The following is a 19,571-nucleotide window of genomic DNA, read 5'->3' as shown; positions in this document are numbered from 1 at the left end:
AAATGAGTAATGAAAGTGAATAATTATGAAAAAAGTCGTGAAATGAGAATGTCAAAGGAAACGGGAGAACACCGAGAAAATCCACGGACACAATGTTGTCCATCACGAACCCATTTCGCCTTGGACCGAACCAGGAACCTCTTGCAGCAGATATGTGCTGTATTACTGATCAATCATGCCCCCTTATTTTTATGATACTAACAGAGGCTCAGTGGTAGAGTGCTTACCTCTGATGCGTGAGGTACTTGGTTATATCCCCGGCTCAGTAAGTTTATGGTGGACAACACCGTGCCCGTGTTTTTTCGGGTGTTCCCGTTTCCTCCCACAATTTCATTTCGCCAATTATTCCATTATTATTCACTTCGCTTAATCGTCCGTCTCCCTTAGCCGTCGAACGTTAAAGTGATAGATTTAATTTTATGTATGATACCAACAAGATATCTGGTATAAAATCATGACCTCGATGGAAAAGTAAACAAGCTATTTTGTGTCAGTAATTAGTATAAGGTTTACAACTCATTAAGTGTTAAACAACAGATCAGTAGGTATTTTTAAAATCGAAAGACCTGGCATACCTTTTCAGACAGGTGTCTAATCATACATATACGTATATATAGGGTGGCACAGAACAACGGGAATTTTTGAAATGCGTATTGACAGCCGTGAGCAGGTGGTAGCACTGCGGGACAGTGACCTTGAGCGAGTAAACACTTTGCCATTTTAGTAACAATGTCTCAGTGGAACGGGCAACAGCGTGCGTTAGCCATAAGAACAATGATAGTTTGGAAGCTGCGCAGAGGGAGTTCCGACGTTCCATCCAAACACGCGATAAAAAGTTGGATTAATAACTTTGAAGAGACTATATCTGAACTAAAGAAGAAACCAACAGGACGACCAAGAAGTGCTCGCACTGGACAGTACGTTGTAGTTGACATGTTGAGCGGTCAATGATTAGTCTCAAAAGTAGATTTCAAGAATGCATTCCTACAGGAAGACGGCATCTAAATGGTTATTTTTAAGAAATGATAAATTTCATGAAAGTTTCTTAAATGGCAAATTTTACGGTTTTTATTACTATGAATAAAATGTTTTTCTTTCATCACTCCGTTTTATTGGACTGTTAAAAAATTCCCGTTTTTTATGTCACCCTATATATATAAAGGGTGGACCAAATTAGGTATACAGTCCCGTACTGATCAGCTCACTGCATTTTATATAATTTCTTATTGTTATCCATAGTTGTATATATATATATATATATATATATATATATATATATATATATATATATATATATATATATATATATATATATATATAAATCTCGAAACAGCCGAAGCAAATAAACCTGTAAGCTAGAATATTATACTTGATCAATGCAGGGGTGTATACCTACTTTTCGGCCACAATACGAGGGCTATCCAGAAAGTAGATTACGTTTTGGAATAAAAAATCAACAAAGTATAGGAAACAAATTTTATTATATACAGATGAAAGCCACACACAAATACTACTTTTCGACATAGTCACCATTCAAATTAAGGCATTTATCGTAGCGATGTACGAGCTTGGAAATTCCTTCGTCGAAAAATTCGGCCGCCTGCGACTTCAACCACTTCGTTACCTCTTCTTGCAGCTGTTCGTCGTCATCAAAACGCTGCATAGCCAGCCACTTCTTCATTGCTGGGAATAGGTGGAAGTCGCTCGGTGCCAGGTCGGGACTGTACGGCGGATGAGGAAACAACTCCCACTGAAAAGATTCAAGAACTTCACGCGTGACATTTGCCGTGTGGGGCCGGGCGTTGTCGTGAATCAACAAGATCTTAGAGCTCAACATTCCTCTGCGCTTGTTTTGAATTGCTCTTCTGAGGTTTTGCAGAGTTTGGCAATACCTTTGAGCGTTTATTGTAGTGCCTCTTTCCAGGAAGTCCACCAAAATCACACCTTTTCTGTCCCAAAAAACAGTCGCCATCATCTTCCTTGCCGACATTGTTTGCATGCATTTCTTGGGTTTTTGGGGAGAACCTGTGTGCCCCCACTGCATTGATTGCAATTTCGTTTCACAGTTCACATGTTTCACCCATGTTTCGTCACCAGTAACGATGCGATCGAGTAAAGAGTCACCATTCTTATTGTAGGCGTCCAAAAAGTGCAACGCTGCAGCCATTCGCTGATTTTTGTGGTCCTCTGTCAAGATTTTTGGAACCCATCTTGCACAAAACTTGTGGTAACCAAGCTTTTCGCTGATGATTTCGTGCAACAAACTTCGCGAAATTTGTGGAAAACTCAAAGAAAGTTCCGTTATTGTGAACTTTCGATTTTCACGGACTTTAACATCGACTTTTTCGACAAGTTCGGCAGTCACTTTGCTGGGTCTCCCACTTCGATCTTCGTCGTGAACATTGGTTCGGTCATTTTTAAATCTTATGACCCACTGTCGCACTCCACCTTCAGTGATAATGTTGTCCCCATACACTTCACACAGCTGCCGATAGATTTCTATCGGTTTACAGTTTTTTGCTGTCAGAAACCTTATTACTGCACGCACCTCGCAGCTCGCGGGATTTTCAATTAACGCAGACATTTCAAACCGTCACAGTATCTTAACGGAGCACAGCACGAACCTCTCACTAGCACGGCTAGATGCCGACTGAGCTGCGCAACGCTCTGACCCCAAGATGGCCGCGCTAGCCCCGCCCCTAGCGGACACAGACGAAAACGTAATCTACTTTCTGGATAGCCCTCGTATATATAAGGCACCCAAGAAAGTTCAAAAATAGCTTTTTCACCAATCTGGAAGATCAAAAATAGTCCCCATCAGCATCGACGACCTACTGCCAACGTTCTGGAAGGCCATGAATTCCATTGCGGTACAACTTGGTGGGCTGTGAAGCGAACAAGGTATCAAGTGCATGTTGCATCTCTACTAGGGATTTGAACTAGCGTCCTCTTAGGTGACTGTCCAAGGAATGGAACATGTGATAATCGAACGGTGCAATATCCGGGGAGTATGGCGGATAAATAGTTTCTCATTTAAGGCGTAGAATGGTGTTCCGAGTCATCCTAGCGACATGGGGCTTAGAGTTGTCCTGTAACAGGAGGACCTCTTTGCGATTCAGAAGTGCTGGCTCCAGAGTTTTGAGTTTTTCTTGAACACGGCTCAAATAGTACACAGTTGCATTGATGCTCTGACCAGCTCGTAGCTGTTTGCGATGCGCGATGCCGCGAGCAATCCACCAAACACACAGGAGGACCTTCTTCTGGTGCAAACTGTTTTGGAACTGGTTCATGGGATGCTAACCAATGATGACGCTGTCGTAGAGCTTCGTACCGAACTCATTTTTCATCACATGTCAACACTATGTCCAAAAATAGCTCATTCTTCAGGCGCGACAACAAAGAAACACAAGTATCTGCTCATGTTGCTTTCTGGCCCGGAGTCAAATCATGTGGGATCCATCGACCAGACTTGTAGTTCTTCCCAAGTTGATGGAGATCTTGCCAAATGGTTTCTCCACTCACACTGAATTGTAGTCCCAGTTCCTCACATGACTGGTCACTGTTCGCCTCAATTGCTTCCTGAGCTCCTCCGTGGCTAAGCGGTTAGCGTACGCGTCTTTGGCGTGGGAGACCCGGGTTCGATTCCCGGCGGGAGCTCATGTGGTTCGGATTCCACGTTAATCAGTAGGTCCACGTCTTATATAGCCTCGTTGCTGAACGGGACGTAAAACTCAAAATCAATCAATCAATCAATTGCTTCCTGAAGATCTTCATTTTGAACATGTGTTGGTCTTCCGGCACGTAGTGCGTCTTCGAGTGTTTCGTCACCATTCTTAAACTTGTTAAACCACCGCTGCACTGTCCGCGTAATTACGACACCCTCACCAAAGACCTAGCATATCTTCCGCCCCGCTGCAGCGGCGTTTGACCCCAGTTTGAACTCGTACAGCATACACGCTCTTATGACGCTCTGTGAAGGTCCCATGTTCTCTCTGTCTTTAGGCAAGTTCACGGTGTAACTGAACTGCCACAACCACACCAACAACTGACCTTCGCCGTATCTATTATATACCGTATATAAAGTGTACATAGTTTCATATATTGGACATTCGAGAAGGAGGTTAGGCAAAATAATGTAAACATCTAGTACAAAAAGAAAGAGGAAAAAAGGAATGATACAGTTGATAGCTTGTAGGATCACTTTTGGCATTCAAATTTGAAATCTACCTAGAAAGGAAGCATACAAATCCTGGACTGTTTAATGGGATGTATCACTCTTCATGCAAAACCTGGTTCATATTCTTGAGAGACTACGGTGGTAGGAAAGGGACATCACTGTGTTTCCAAAACCACCTACAACTCAATTGAAGACCTCAATGCAAGAAAGGAACAGCTCCAATTTTTAAAAGTTTTCAGGAATCACCGGGATCTGTATCGTTCTTCCCCCGATACGTAGCATGTTACAGCTCCTTTTCATTGCCAGGCAGGAGCAATCACGGGCCCTCGGCTAAAATTGGTTGTGAGGCCCCTGATCGAGAAACTTTTCACAGCGTATCTTTAGTACTTACAACAATGATTAAAGGTTTGTTTATGAAGAAAAAGTTTCTGAAGTATTTTAAATCTATGTATGTCACGATAAATGACAAGGTAAAATATACTTAAGCAATATAACGTAGATATAAATCATGATATAAGTTTCGGCGTCAGTTCAGAATTGTACTATATGTAATGAGGCTATGAGTGAAATAAAGAGAAATGTGTTGATATGGCAAAATTGTGCGAAACCCGTATAGTTATAAACATTTTTTTATTCTGTGAGAACTAATGACAAATATTTAACATGTATTACAACATTTATATGACCACATAACTGTAAAAAGACGAAAATATTGGTATGCACTAACAAAGTGAAGCTTATTCTAGATTTATATTAATACAAACAGGCAAATTATTGATTACTACTAATAAATGATTACAATATCATAAAGCACATAATTGTAAAATTGAAAATGACTCAGACACACACAGGAATTATAAAGTATCAGGGACATATCAATACATTAATTTTCTTTTCAAAACTTCGCTTGTCACCGCAATTTCATCAATGGCTTTATTTTTATCTAAATTTATAAACAAGTCTCTCTCAACATTCATCAACATTAAGGGAGTTAGTAAGTTCTCGCTTAAAGAATATCTGAGTCTGTTTTTTACAATTTTCAATTTCGAAAAAACTCGTTCACAAGTTACCTGAGTGGATGGAATGGTAGAAGTAGAAAATGGATCGATCTGGGCCACCTTCACACATTAGCCAACTCACGAGCCCCTGGGAAATTGAGCACCGTACACCGTGAGCCCACGGTCTTTTACGACCTCCATTTTAGGGGTGAATTTGTTCCCTTTTATGACCACTTTTTAGGGGGTGTATTCGTTCTCTTTTACGAGCATATTTTAAGGGGTGAACTCGTTCCCTTTTATGAGCATATTTTCCAACCCCTATGAACACATAGAAGAGCAGATAACACATAGCACTACGTAACACATAGAAGAGCAGATAACACATAAGACTACCTAACATAACAAGGGTGAACTCGTTCCCTTTTATGAGCATATTTTCCAACCCCTATGTTAATTACGAACACATAGAAGAGCAGATAACACATAAGACTACGTAACACACAGCAGAACATAAGACTACGTAACACACAAGGGTGTATTCATTCTCTTTTATGAGCACTTTTTAGGGGGTGTACTCGTTCTCTTTTATGAGCACATTTTAAGGGGCGAACTCGTTCCCTTTTATGAGCATATTTTCCAACCCCTATTAACACATAGCAGAACATCAGACTACGTAACACATAGCAGAACAGATTACACATAAGAGTACGTAACATAACAAGGGTGTATTCATTCTCTTTTATGAGCATATTTTTCAACCCCTATTTTAACATAGTAGATAACACATAAGATTACGAACACATAGAAGAGCAGATAACACATAGCACTATTTTAACATAGCAGATAACATATAAGATTACGAACACATAGCAGAACATAAGACTACCTAACATAACAAGGGTGTATTCATTCCCTTTTATGAGCATATTTTCCAACCCTTATTTTACCATAACAGAGACTACGAAACATAGCGGACATAGCACAGGGGGTGTATTCATTTTCTCCACCCTAATTGAACATAGCAGAAATTACACTGAGACTACGTAACACACAGCAGACCAGAGAATACATTTTAAGGGGTGTACTCGTTTCAACCCCTATTTGAACATTTTACCATAGCAGTTACGAACACATAGCAGAGCAGATAATAAACAAAACAACCTCCATTTTAGGGATGTATTCGTTTCCTTTTATGGGCATTTTTCCAACCTTTATTTTACCATAGCAGAACTAGTAAAAGAGTATGGATTAATTTCCAACCCCTATTTGAACTATGAACACATAGCAGAGCTACACACAGCAGAGCGGCTCACCCATATTTAAACACACACACACACACACATAGTATAACATAGCAGGTGTTTTGAACATAGCAGAGAATACATGGAGATTACGAACACATAGCAGAGCAGAGAATACATAAGATTACGAAACATAGCACGGGTGAAATCGTTCCCTTTTATGATCACTTTTTCAACCCCTATTTTAACATAGCAGATAACACATAAGATTAAGAACACATAGAAGAACATAAGACCACGTAACATAGCAATGGTGGACTCGTTCTCTTTTATGAGCACATTTTTCAACCCTTATTTTAACATAACGAAACATAGCGAGGATTAAACATAGTCCATTTTAGGGGGTTAAATCGGTCTCTTTTATGAGTACATTTTAGAGGGTAAACTCGTTCCCTTTTATGATAACTTTTTCAACCCCTATTTTAACATAGCAGATAATACATAAGACTACGTACTTTTTCCACCCCTTATTTTCCCATAGCAGAGAATACATGGAGACTACGAACACATAGTAGAGCAGATAATCTTTTATGAACACTTTTTAAGAGGTGGACTCGTATGATCACTTTTCCACCCCTATTTTTACCATGGCAGATAATACATAAGACTACGTAACATAGCAGGGGTGTACTCGTTCCAACCCCTATTTTAACATAGACAATGAGCACATTATAGCAAAGATTACTGAACCGTCCACCCACTGTCTACAGATAGTCATTTTAAGGGGTGTATTCAGTCTCTTTGATGATCACTTTTTCCACCCTTATTTGAACACAGCAAATTCATTCCACCCCTAATTCAACATAGAACATTTTAAGGGTGTATTCATTCTCTTTTATGAGCATCGTTTCCAACCCCTATTTGAACACAGCAACAAACTAGAGAATAATGGGGATGTACTTGTTCCCTTTTTTAACCCCTATTTGCCACAGAGGCTACGGACATAGGAGATTACATAGCAAAGAATTATTTTTTTACCTGGGTCCTATAGTTTATGTGGCATACGCCCTTTCTATGACAATTTTAGCCGATTTGGGTGAAACTCGGTATATGGGGGTTTTCGGACATGCTGATTACGAATATCATACTTATTTTTACCTGGGTATTATAGTTTATGTGGGATACGCCCTTTGTATGACACTTAAAACCCAATAACTCGAAAACGAAGCAACGTATTGAGGTGCTGTTTCCACATTTAGCAATTGGTCATCAACTACTACAAGTTCCAAAAATAATGACCATCGAGGTCAAAGGTCAAAATACTTAAAACCTAATAACTCGAAAATGGATCCACATATTGAGGTGCTGTTTCCACATTTAGTAATTGGTCATCAGGTACCACATGTCCCAAAATAATGACCATCGAGGTCAAAGGTCAAAATACTTAAAACCTAATAACTCGAAAATGGATCCACATATTGAGGTGCTGTTTCCACATTTAGTAATTGGTCATCAGGTACCACATGTCCCAAAATAATGACCATCGAGGTCAAAGGTCAAAATACTTAAAACCTAATAACTCGAAAATGGATCCACATATTGAGGTGCTGTTTCCAAATCTAGTAATAGGTCATCAACTAGTACAAGTTCCAAAATAGTGACCATCGAGGTCAAAGGTCAAAGTACTTAAAACCCAATAACTCGAAAACGAAGCAACGTATTGAGATGGTGTTTCCACATTTAGTAATTGGTCATCAACTAGTACAAGTTCCAAAATAATGACCATCGAGGTCAAAGGTCAAAATACTTAAACCTAATAACTCGAAAATGGATCCACATATTGAGGTGCTGTTTCCACATTTAGTAATTGGTCATCAGGTACCACATGTCCCAAAATAATGACCATCGAGGTCAAAGGTCAAAATACTTAAAAGCTAATAACTCGAAAATGGATCCACATACCCAGGTGCTGTTTCCAAATCTAGTAATACGTCATCAACTATTACATGTTTCAAAAATAATGGTCATCGAGGTCAAAGTTCAAAGTAGTTAAAACCTAATAACTCGAAAATGGATCCACATATTGAGGTGCCGTTTCCACATTTAGTAATTGGTTATCAACTACTACAAGTTCCAAAATAATGACCCTCTAGGTCAAAGGTCAAATATTTAAACGCAAATAACCCTTAAACAGAGCAACGTATTGAGGTGCTGTTTCCAAATCTAGTAATACGTCATCAACTATTACATGTTCCAAAAGTAGTGACTATCGAGGTCAATGGTCAAATATTTAAGCCTTAATAACTTTAAACAAAGCCTGTGTGATCTATTCAATTTTGTACAAAGCAGAAAAAAGTGAAGAAGGAATAAATTTGAGTGGCTTATTTACTTTTGTATTAATGAGAAAGAAATCAAAGGAACACAATTTTAACTAGCGCAGAATTTCTGTACCTTTTTAGGCTATTCAAATGGATTAACAAGAAAGCAAGCAAAGATATGCCATATTAACTAGCTGAGAATTATATGTCATCTTGTATTATTTAAGCAAAACGAAGGGCTAAATTTGAGAAAGCGAACATGGACCATTTTACTCAAATTTGGATGGAGTATTCATCTTTGTATGAACCAGAAAAAAATGAAGAAGGTCCGTTTTAACTAGTTCAATATTTCTGTACAATTTTGTACTACTCAAATAAACGAAATTTTATTTTTGTATCAATCACAAGAAAATCAAAGAAGGGTCATTTTATACCTATTCAAATAATAGAGGGAACAAATTTCAGTGGTCTATTTTATTTTTGTACCAATCAGAAGAAAAGCAAAGATATGCCATTTTAACTATTTAAACAAACGAAAGGATAAATTTGAGTGACCTATTCAATTTTGTACCAACGAGAAATACCATTTTGTACTACTCCAATAAACGAAGGAATACCAGTAAAAAAGAAGCGAAGATTAGGTGAATTATTTTCTTTTGTACCAACTGGAAAAGAGAAGAAGAGCTACTTTAACTAACTCAGAATTTATATACATTTTCTACTAATCAAATATACGAAAGAATAAATTTAAGTGACCTATTCAATTTTGTACAATCCGCGGCAAAAAAACCTGCAACATGAGGACTTAAGTTTATTGTGAAAGTACGCCTTACAGCACAGGGAATGAACATAACGTCTAAGTGGAACGAATCACGGCAGGATAAACCTCGGCCTACTCCCGTGCACACTTATTTTGGAGCAAAAGAGTTCGTCATTTCACAATAAACTTATATGCTCATGTTGCAGGTTTTTTGCCGCGGATTGTACCAATGAGAAAAGTCATTTAACTGGCTCAGAATTTTACTACTCAAATAAACAATGGAGTATTTAGTTTTGTGCCACCGAGAAAAAGAAAGAAATTGCACCATGTTGGAGTATTCAAATAAACAAAGGACTTATAATTTGTGTCAACACAAAATCAATTAAACGAAGTAATGCATTTGAGTGAGCTACTTAATTTGAAAAACCGAAGCAGGATCATCTTATACCATTTTGTATTATTTCAACAAACAAAGGAATAAATTTATATTAACCAGAAAAAGCAAAAAAAGGACCATTTTAACTAGTTGCGAATTTTATATTATTTTAAACTAGTCTAATAAACGAAGGTATAAATACGAGTGAGCTATTTAGCTTTGTACGAACCAGAAAAAAGTGAAGAAGGTTAATTTTATACCTTTTGGTGCTATTCAAATAATCGAGGGAATAAATTTGGGTGGTCTATTTTATTTTTGTACTTATTCGAAAAAAAAGCGAAGAAGGACCATTTTATACATTTTTTACCATTCCTATTTCCTTATGTTCCAACGAGAACCATTTATAACAGGCTTAGATTTTTATGCCTTTTTTGTAATATTTCTACCAAACAGAAAAAAGCTACCCAAATAAACAAAGGAATAAATTTGTAATAACCACAAAAAGCGAAGAAATGACATTTTTAACTAACTCAGAATTTCTAGACCATGTTGTACTATTTAAACAAACAAAGGGATAAATTTGAGTGGTTATTCAATTTTTGTAGCAAGAAGAAAAAAGGAAAGAACTAACATTTTGTACTAATCAAATAAATGAAGGAATATTTAGTTTTGTACCAAGCAAAATAAGAAAAAGCAGTGAAGAACAAATAAAATTTGGATGGACTATTTTCATATGTACCAACAAAAAAGAGAAACCGAAGGAGGAATAAATTTGGGTGGCCTATTCAGTTTAGTACTACTAAAATAAACGAAGGAAGAAAACGGAGAAGGGCCATTTTATTTAATTTTGTAGTACTCAAATATACAAAGGTATAAATATGTGTAACCCATTCAGTTTTGTACTAAGCAGAAAATTTGTTGGCTTTGTTTAGAAAGACCATTTTATCTTTTGTATTCAGATTTTCCGGCTACTTTTTGCGCTCTACAAATAGAGATCATTTTATGTGCCTTTTGTAACGAAGGAACAAATTTGAAGGAGGCTCATTTTAACTAATCCTGCTGCGAGTAGATCAATGTGGCATTATTGCGACTTTCATTTTCGAATACATACGGATTAAACAAGAGGACCAACAATTAGAAACCCACTAGTAGGGCGTCGATTCAGTAAAAGCCCGTTATGCTTTCTTCTACGGTCTTCGGCATGCATTTTAGACCAAGAGCAGCAAGATTAATATTCGATACTTGGAAATTGACCCAATAAGCATCTGTTAACTTTATCCATATCTTAGAATTTATGAGGTTACAGCTAGTAAAAGAAAACGAATAGATAATTTTGAGACAGTTCCATATGGGTAAATACTGTAGTAGTAGAAACGATAGTTTTTTTTAATTAAGTAGAGATAAAGAGAGAGTGTGAAAAAATGGATAATTAAATTTTAAATCATTATTATTATCATTTTAGAGGTCAAAGGGAAGAATAAATGAATTTGAGTGGCATATGTACGAACAAGATATGCCATTTTATTATATTATCGTGTGCTGTTTAAACAAATGTATGGAAATGCACTACTCAAATAAACGAAGGAATTTAGTTTTGTACCAGGCAAAAAAGGAATGAAGAATGGAATATTTTCTTTTGTACCAGCTGGGAAAAGTGAAGGAATTTAGTTTTGTACCATTGTAACAAACTGAGTATTTTGTACTATTTAGTACCACCGAGGATAAAAATCATTTAAATAAATGAAGGTATAGAACATTTAGTTTTGTACCAAGGCTTAGTATTGTAGGTTAGATATTTTCGGTTGGATAATGGTATACAGCCATGTTTTGTTGAGCATAATGTCCACTATAACGATGTGGTAGAGAATTATTTGATGGATAGATATTATCGCTTCTTTCGCTATGGGAGAACACAGGACACTTTGGATGAGCTACTACAGTTTTGGAATCATGGGTGCGAGTTCAGGCCAAGTATCCAGATTGCAGATTTACTTGGTTGCTTTACACGATGTGGTAAAACTGGCCTTTTTGCGGTATCTCCTGATACCTATCTGTTGGACCTCGCGGTATTTGGAAACTTGGTGAAAAAGAATAACAAATGGTTTTTCTCACAATAAAGCTATACATACAGAATAATCCATTATGGCAAAAAAAAAAAAATACTACTTTCTCCTTATGCTTAGTTGGAGTAGACTTCGATAACAATAATTCCCCGATTAGTAGTAGGTTTTACAAGAACGATACATTGTGTAAGAATTTCCAATTAATAGCGGTATTGCACTGTACTTATAATAGTCTGTAATAGTGCAGTTTATTTTTCGAATGAGAGTAGGTTTTAAAGGTGTATTGTAGTCTACCAGCAATAATGATCTCTAAGAGAGTTATTAGGTAAAGATAACAATTTGCTAGTGGCGAACCAATTACACCGCCATTCTGCGAACACATTTATACGATCTAATTTCTCAGATTTAAGGCTAAATTAAATGGGCAAGAGATGTACAGTATTTGGGAGATATAACTAAGAAGTACTAGGATGTGCCAATAGAAAAATTTCAGAACTTCTATTTTAATTTTGGGGTGGAAAAACATGCCTATTAACACTATTTGTAATAACGATGATTCCGTGGGTGTAGATTGTCTTAGATAGAATACAGGTAATTCTTCCATTAAAATTTACAACTATCTAATTGATTTTGTTCATTGTTCAGACAAGCCTTTACAGGGTATTACGAGATGGGAAGCAATTATCTTTAACTACTATACTGATGAGTGGATCCAATTTTACACACCAAAGAATATTTTACGGATATGGATAAAGTTAACAGATGCTTATTGGGTCAATTTCCAAGTATCGAATATTAATCTTGCTGCTCTTGGTCTAAAATGCATGCCGAAGACCGTAGAAGAAAGCATAACGGGCTTTTACTGAATCGACGCCCTACTAGTGGGTTCCTAATTGTTGGTCCTCTTGTTTAATCCGTATGTATTCGAAAATGAAAGTCGCAATAATGCCACATTGATCTACTCGCAGCAGGATTAGTTAAAATGAGCCTCCTTCAAATTTGTTCCTTCGTTACGAAAGGCACATAAAATGATCTCTATTTGTAGAGCGCAAAAAGTAGCCGGAAAATCTGAATACAAAAGATAAAATGGTCTTTCTAAACAAAGCCAACAAATTTTCTGCTTAGTACAAAACTGAATGGGTTACACATATTTATACCTTTGTATATTTGAGTACTACAAAATTAAATAAAATGGCCATTCTCCGTTTTCTTCTGTAGAACATTCAATTTTATTCCTTCGTTTATTTTAGTAGTACAATACTGAATAGGTCACCCAAATTTATTCCTCCTTCGGTTTCTCTTTTTTGTTGGTACATAAGAAAATAGTCCATCCAAATTTTATTTGTTCTTCACTGCTTTTTCTTATTTTGCTTGGTACAAAACTAAATATTCCTTCATTTATTTGATTAGTACAAAATGTTAGTTCTTTCCTTTTTTCTTCTTGCTACAAAATTGAATAACCACTCAAATTTATCCCTTTGTTTGTTTAAATAGTACAACATGGTCTAGAAATTCTGAGCTAGTTAAAAATGTCATTTCTTCGCTTTTTGTGGTTATTACAAATTTATTCCTTTGTTTATTTGGGTAGCTTTTTTTCTGTTTGGTAGAAATATTACAAAAAAGGCATAAAAATCTAAGCCTGTTATAAATGGTTCTCGTTGGAACAAAAGGAAATAGGAATGGTAAAAAATGTATAAAATGGTCCTTCTTCGCTTTTTTTTTTCGAATGAGTACAAAAATAAAATAGACCACCCAAATTTATTCCCTCGATTATTTGAATAGCACCAAAAGGTATAAAATTAACCTTCTTCACTTTTTTCTGGTTCGTACAAAGCTAAATAGCTCACTCATATTTATACCTTCGTTTATCAGACTACTTTAAAATGGTCCTTTTTTTGCTTTTTCTGGTTAATATAAATTTATTCCTTTGTTTGTTGAAATAATACAAAATGGTATAAGATGATCCTGCTTCGGTTTTTCAAATTAAATAGCTCACTCAAATGCATTACTTCGTTTAATTGATTTTGTGTTGACACAAATTATAAGTCCTTTGTTTATTTGAATACTCCAACATGGTGCAATTTCTTTCTTTTTCTCGGTGGTACAAAACTAAATACTCCATTGTTTATTTGAGTAGTAAAATTCTGAGCCAGTTAAATGACTTTTCTCATTGGTACAAAATTGAATAGGTCACTTAAATTTATTCTTTCGTATATTTGATTAGTAGAAAATGTATATAAATTCTGAGTTAGTTAAAGTAGCTCTTCTTCTCTTTTCCAGTTGGTACAAAAGAAAATAATTCACCTAATCTTCGCTTCTTTTTTACTGGTATTCCTTTGTTTATTGGAGTAGTACAAAATGGTATTTCTCGTTGGTACAAAATTGAATAGGTCACTCAAATTTATCCTTTCGTTTGTTTAAATAGTTAAAATGGCATATCTTTGCTTTTCTTCTGATTGGTACAAAAAATAAAATAGACCACTGAAATTTGTTCCCTCTATTATTTGAATAGCACAAAAAAGGTATAAAATGACCCTTCTTTGATTTTCTTGTGATTGATACAAAAATAAAATTTCGTTTATTTGAGTAGTACAAAATTGTACAGAAATATTGAACTAGTTAAAACGGACCTTCATTTTTTTCTGGTTCTGGCATATCTTTGCTTGCTTTCTTGTTAATCCATTTGAATAGCCTAAAAAGGTACAGAAATTCTGCGCTAATTAAAATTGTGTTCCTTTGATTTCTTTCTCATTAATACAAAAGTAAATAAGCCACTCAAATTTATTCCTTCTTCACTTTTTTTCTGCTTTGTACAAAATTGAATAGATCACACAGGCTTTGTTTAAAGTTATTAAGGCTTAAATATTTGACCATTGACCTCGATAGTCACTACTTTTGGAACATGTAATAGTTGATGACGTATTACTAGATTTGGAAACAACACCTCAATACGTTGCTCTGTTTAAGGGTTATTTGCGTTTAAATATTTGACCTTTGACCTAGATGGTCATTATTTTGGAACTTGTAGTAGTTGATAACCAATTACTAAATGTGGAAACAGCACCTCAATATGTGGATTCATTTTCGAGTTATTAGGTTTTAACTACTTTGACCTTTGACCTCGATGACCATTATTTTTGAAACTTGTAGTAGTTGATGACCAATTACCAGATTTGGAAACAGCACCTCAATACTTGGCTCCGTTTCCGAGTTATTGGGTTTTAAGTACTTTGACCTTTGACCTCGATGGTCACTATTTTGGAACTTGTACTATTTGATGACCTATTACTAGATTTGGAAACAGCACCTCAATATTTGGCTCCGTTTTCGAGTTATTAGGTTTTAAGTATTTTGACCTTTGACCTCAATGGTCATTATTTTTGGAACATGTAATAGTTGATGACGTATTACTAGATTTGGAAACAACACCTGAGTATGTGGATCCATTTTCGAGTTATTAACTTTTAAGTATTTTGACCTTTGACCTCGATGGTCATTATTTTGAGACATGTGGTACCTGATGACCAAATACTAAATGTGGAAACAGCACCTCAATATGTGGATCCATTTTCGAGTTATTAGGTTTTAAGTATTTTGACCTTTGACCTCGATGGTCATTATTTTGGAACTTGTACTAGTTGATGACCAATTACTAAATGTGGAAACACCATCTCAATACGTTGCTTCGTTTTCGAGTTATTGGGTTTTAAGTACTTTGACCTTTGACCTCGATGGTCACTATTTTGGAACTTGTACTAGTTGATGACCTATTACTAGATTTGGAAACAGCACCTCAATATTTGGCTCCGTTTTCGAGTTATTAGGTTTTAAGTATTTTGACCTTTGACCTCGATGGTCATTATTTTTGGAACATGTAATAGTTGATGACGTATTACTAGATTTGAAAACAGCACCTCAATACGTTGCTCTGTTTAAGGGTTATTTGCGTTTAAATATTTGACCTTTGACCTAGAGGGTCATTATTTTGGAACTTGTAGTTGATAACCAATTACTAAATGTGGAAACGGCACCTCAATATGTGGATCCATTTTCGAGTTATTAGGTTTTAAGTATTTTGACCTTTGACCTCGATGATCATTATTTTGGAACTCGTAGCAGTTGATGACCAATTACTAAATATGGAAACACTACTTCGATATTTGGCGCCGTTTACGAGTGATTGGGTTTTAAGTATTTTGACCTTTGACCTCGATGATCATTATTTTGGAACTTGTAGTAGTTGATGACCAATTACTAAATGTGGAAAGAGCACCTCAATACTTGGCTCCGTTTCCGAGTTATTGGGTTTTAAGTACTTTGACCTTTGATCTCGATGGTCACTATTTTGGAACTTGTACTAGTTGATGACCAATTGCTAAATGAGGAAACAGAACCTTAATATGTTGCTTCGTTTACGAGTGATTGGGTTTTTAAGTGTCATACAAAGGGCGTATCCCACATAAACTATAAGACCCAGGTAAAAATAAGTATGATATTCGTACTCAGCATGATCGAAAATCCCCATATGCCGAATTTCATCCAAATCGGTTCAAAGAGCGTATCGAATCGCTATGTTACATAGGTATTCATTGTCTTAAAATAGGGTTGAAAAAAAATCTTATGTAATTTCTGCTATGGTAAAATAGGGGTTGCAAAAGTAATTATAAAAGAGAACGAGTACACCCCTTAAAATGTAGTCATAAAAGGGAATGAATTTTATGTATTCTCTGGTCTGCTGTGTGTTCGTAGTCTCAGTGTAATTTCTGCTATGTTCACTTAGGGTGGAGAAAATGAATACACCTCCTGTGCTATGTCCGCTATGTTTCGTAGTCTCTGTTATGGTAAAATAAGGGTTGGAAAATATGCTCATAAAAGGGAATGAATACACCCCTAAAATGGAGGTGGTTGTGTTTATTATCTGCTCTGCTATGTGTTCGTAACTGCTATGTTACATACTCTTATGCTAAGGGGTTAAAAACGAATACACCTCTGCTATGTGTTCGTAGGGGTTGGAAAATATGCTCATAAAAGAGAACGAGTCCACCCCTAAAATGGAGGTGGTTGTGTGTTACGTAGTCTTATGCTCTGCTATGTGTTCTCACTGTAATTTCTGCTATGTTAAAATAAGGGTTGGAAAATAAGCCATACTCTTGTATTAGCTCTTCTATGTTACATAGTCTTATGCTCTGCTGTATGTTCATAGTCTCAGTGTAATTTCTCCTATGTTAAAATAGGGGTTGAAAAATATGCTCATAAAAGGGAATGAATACACCCTTGTTATGTTACGTACTCTTATGTGTTATCTGTTCTGCTATGTGTTACGTAGTCTGATGTTCTGCTATGTGTTCGTAGGGGTTGGAAAAGTGCTCGTAAAAGGGAACGAGTTCACCCCCTAAAATGTGGTCATAAAAGAGAACGAGTACACCCCCTAAAAAGTGCTCAAAAAGTGCGCATACTGTTCTCATATGTTCCAGATCGATCCATTTTCTACTACTAATGGTCATTATATATTTAAATACAGTATATAAATTACTAAATAATCCAGACTGTGACGATAGTTCATATAGAATGGGAAATGCACATGAGAGACATCTGAAACATTTCCTTTTAGTGTCACATTGAGTTTCAGACCTTTTCTTTCTATCTTCAGATGCCACACTTTCATCTAAATCACCATCACCATCCTTACTTGTAATTCTCACAAATTTACACACTTCTTTCTCTTCTGGTTCTTCAGACTTGTCACTAAAATCTGTACTCAAATTACGATACTGGCTTGCAAACTGTTTCAGTTCTAACAACAACTCACTTCTATTCACGTTTGCTAATTGAGAAACAGTTTGCAAGCAATCATCTGGAAAATCTTCTACCTCCATTGCAACTATATCCTCGTACCTTTTTGGGTCTAACCAGGAACAATCAAGCAGTAGAGTCTTGTTGGGTACAAACTGTTCTTCTATACTTTTACTCGCATAATCGAGAATGTTAAAGTATAGTGCTTTGTATTTCTGGTCATGTGACAAATTTCTAGATCCGTCAGAAACTTATTGACAAGGCATTTTCTTCACCTTGGGAATTCTTTTTTCTGGAAAATCACCTTCTATATCAATTTCCCCATTCCTAAAATAAGTTTTGATGTCTTTAACCAGGGATTTATATTTGTCATGCAATCTTTTAAAATTTTGTCATTTCTTTTTCTTCTAATTTCGTGTAATAATGCATCTACCGACTGCCAGGCCTTTGCATAGTCTAAAGACTTGCTTTGGAGAAAGATGGACACAGAAGTAACTGAAAACATGTCTAGTATGACTACAGCTAGAAACAAAATTTCGAATTTGCACCACTGTCCTAGAAGGGAACGCACTGTAAATTTTGTTTTGCAATCGAAATTGCCTGTTGACATATCTAACAATACTGACAAAAATGTAACGAATTTAGAAGATTCAACATTATCACCATGTAAATCTATTATGGATGATAGAGCTTTGTGTTTGCTCCACCACCTAGTAACACCTATTTTTTTCAATCAATGTAGCTTTGCCCACACAGAACGATGTTTCTTTGTACATTTCTCCCACGCGATCATTACCTTGTATGAATTGCTTAAAAAGCAAGCGGATTCTTTCACAAGCCCGAATAAATGTTCTGCTTGGAGGCACTTTACAGTAGAATCTGCTATAACTAAATTGAGAACGTGTCCCATGCAATGAGTGCATATGATTTCTGGGTTTACCTTCTCCAAATGTGCTTGAAGACCATTGTAGCACCCTTTCATATTACTGGCTCCATGAAAAGAGCATGCAACCATATTTAAAAGAGGTATATTTAACTTTTCAAGTGATGATTGTAATTGTTCAAATAGTGCTTCTCCAGAGGTATCTTCTGTTATAGTTAAATCAAGAAGTCTTTCATAGATTTTACCCTGTACAACATAACGAACACAAACGGTTACTTGGTTCATCACTGCTATACCTTGAGTAGTATCTATCATGACACTATATATTATGCTGTCTTTTAAACCCTTAATAATCATATTTTGCCGTTTTACATTATGTGTAAATCGGTACTGGTTGTTTTTTGACTGGTTTTCAAGCATTACCTTAAACTATGTTGTTGTGTTTTAAAATTATCAGTAGTTAATTCTGTTTTTGTATTCTAAACATCTGATAATTATTTTTTAAGTTTTAAATATTTATTTTCCTATGCATCCGGGCCCTCCCAAAGGCTCTGGGGCCCTTCGGGCCCTCGGCGATCGCCGAGCAGCCGACCTAGCCAGACCTGCACTGCTCCTTTTCTTTAATATTTTATAGAATATTGGTTGGAGCTGTACCGTTCCTGTACAGACTGAATGAGAATATTTTTCTTCATATATTTCAGTGTAAAACACAAAATCGAAAAAAAAAAAAAAGGAGCTATTCCCTTCTTGCACCGAGGTCTTGAATTATGCTCAAATCCGAGAGAAGCATGTTAGTTCCTGCTGATACTTCTCAAACAATACTTGGAAATTCCCTGAAGTATGACTTGGAGTTGTGCCATTCTGATAGGTCACATCGCCTGTACGAAACTATGTTTGAGCCAATGATATGACACCGTCGACGCCATGACAGAACCTCCTCACAACTGACAGTAGGAAAAGAA

This window comes from Thermobia domestica, chromosome 1 (assembly GCF_964235325.1).
Source record: "Thermobia domestica chromosome 1, izTheDome1.hap1.1, whole genome shotgun sequence".
NCBI lineage: Eukaryota > Metazoa > Arthropoda > Insecta > Zygentoma > Lepismatidae > Thermobia > Thermobia domestica.
This window is presented reverse-complemented; position numbering follows the sequence as displayed.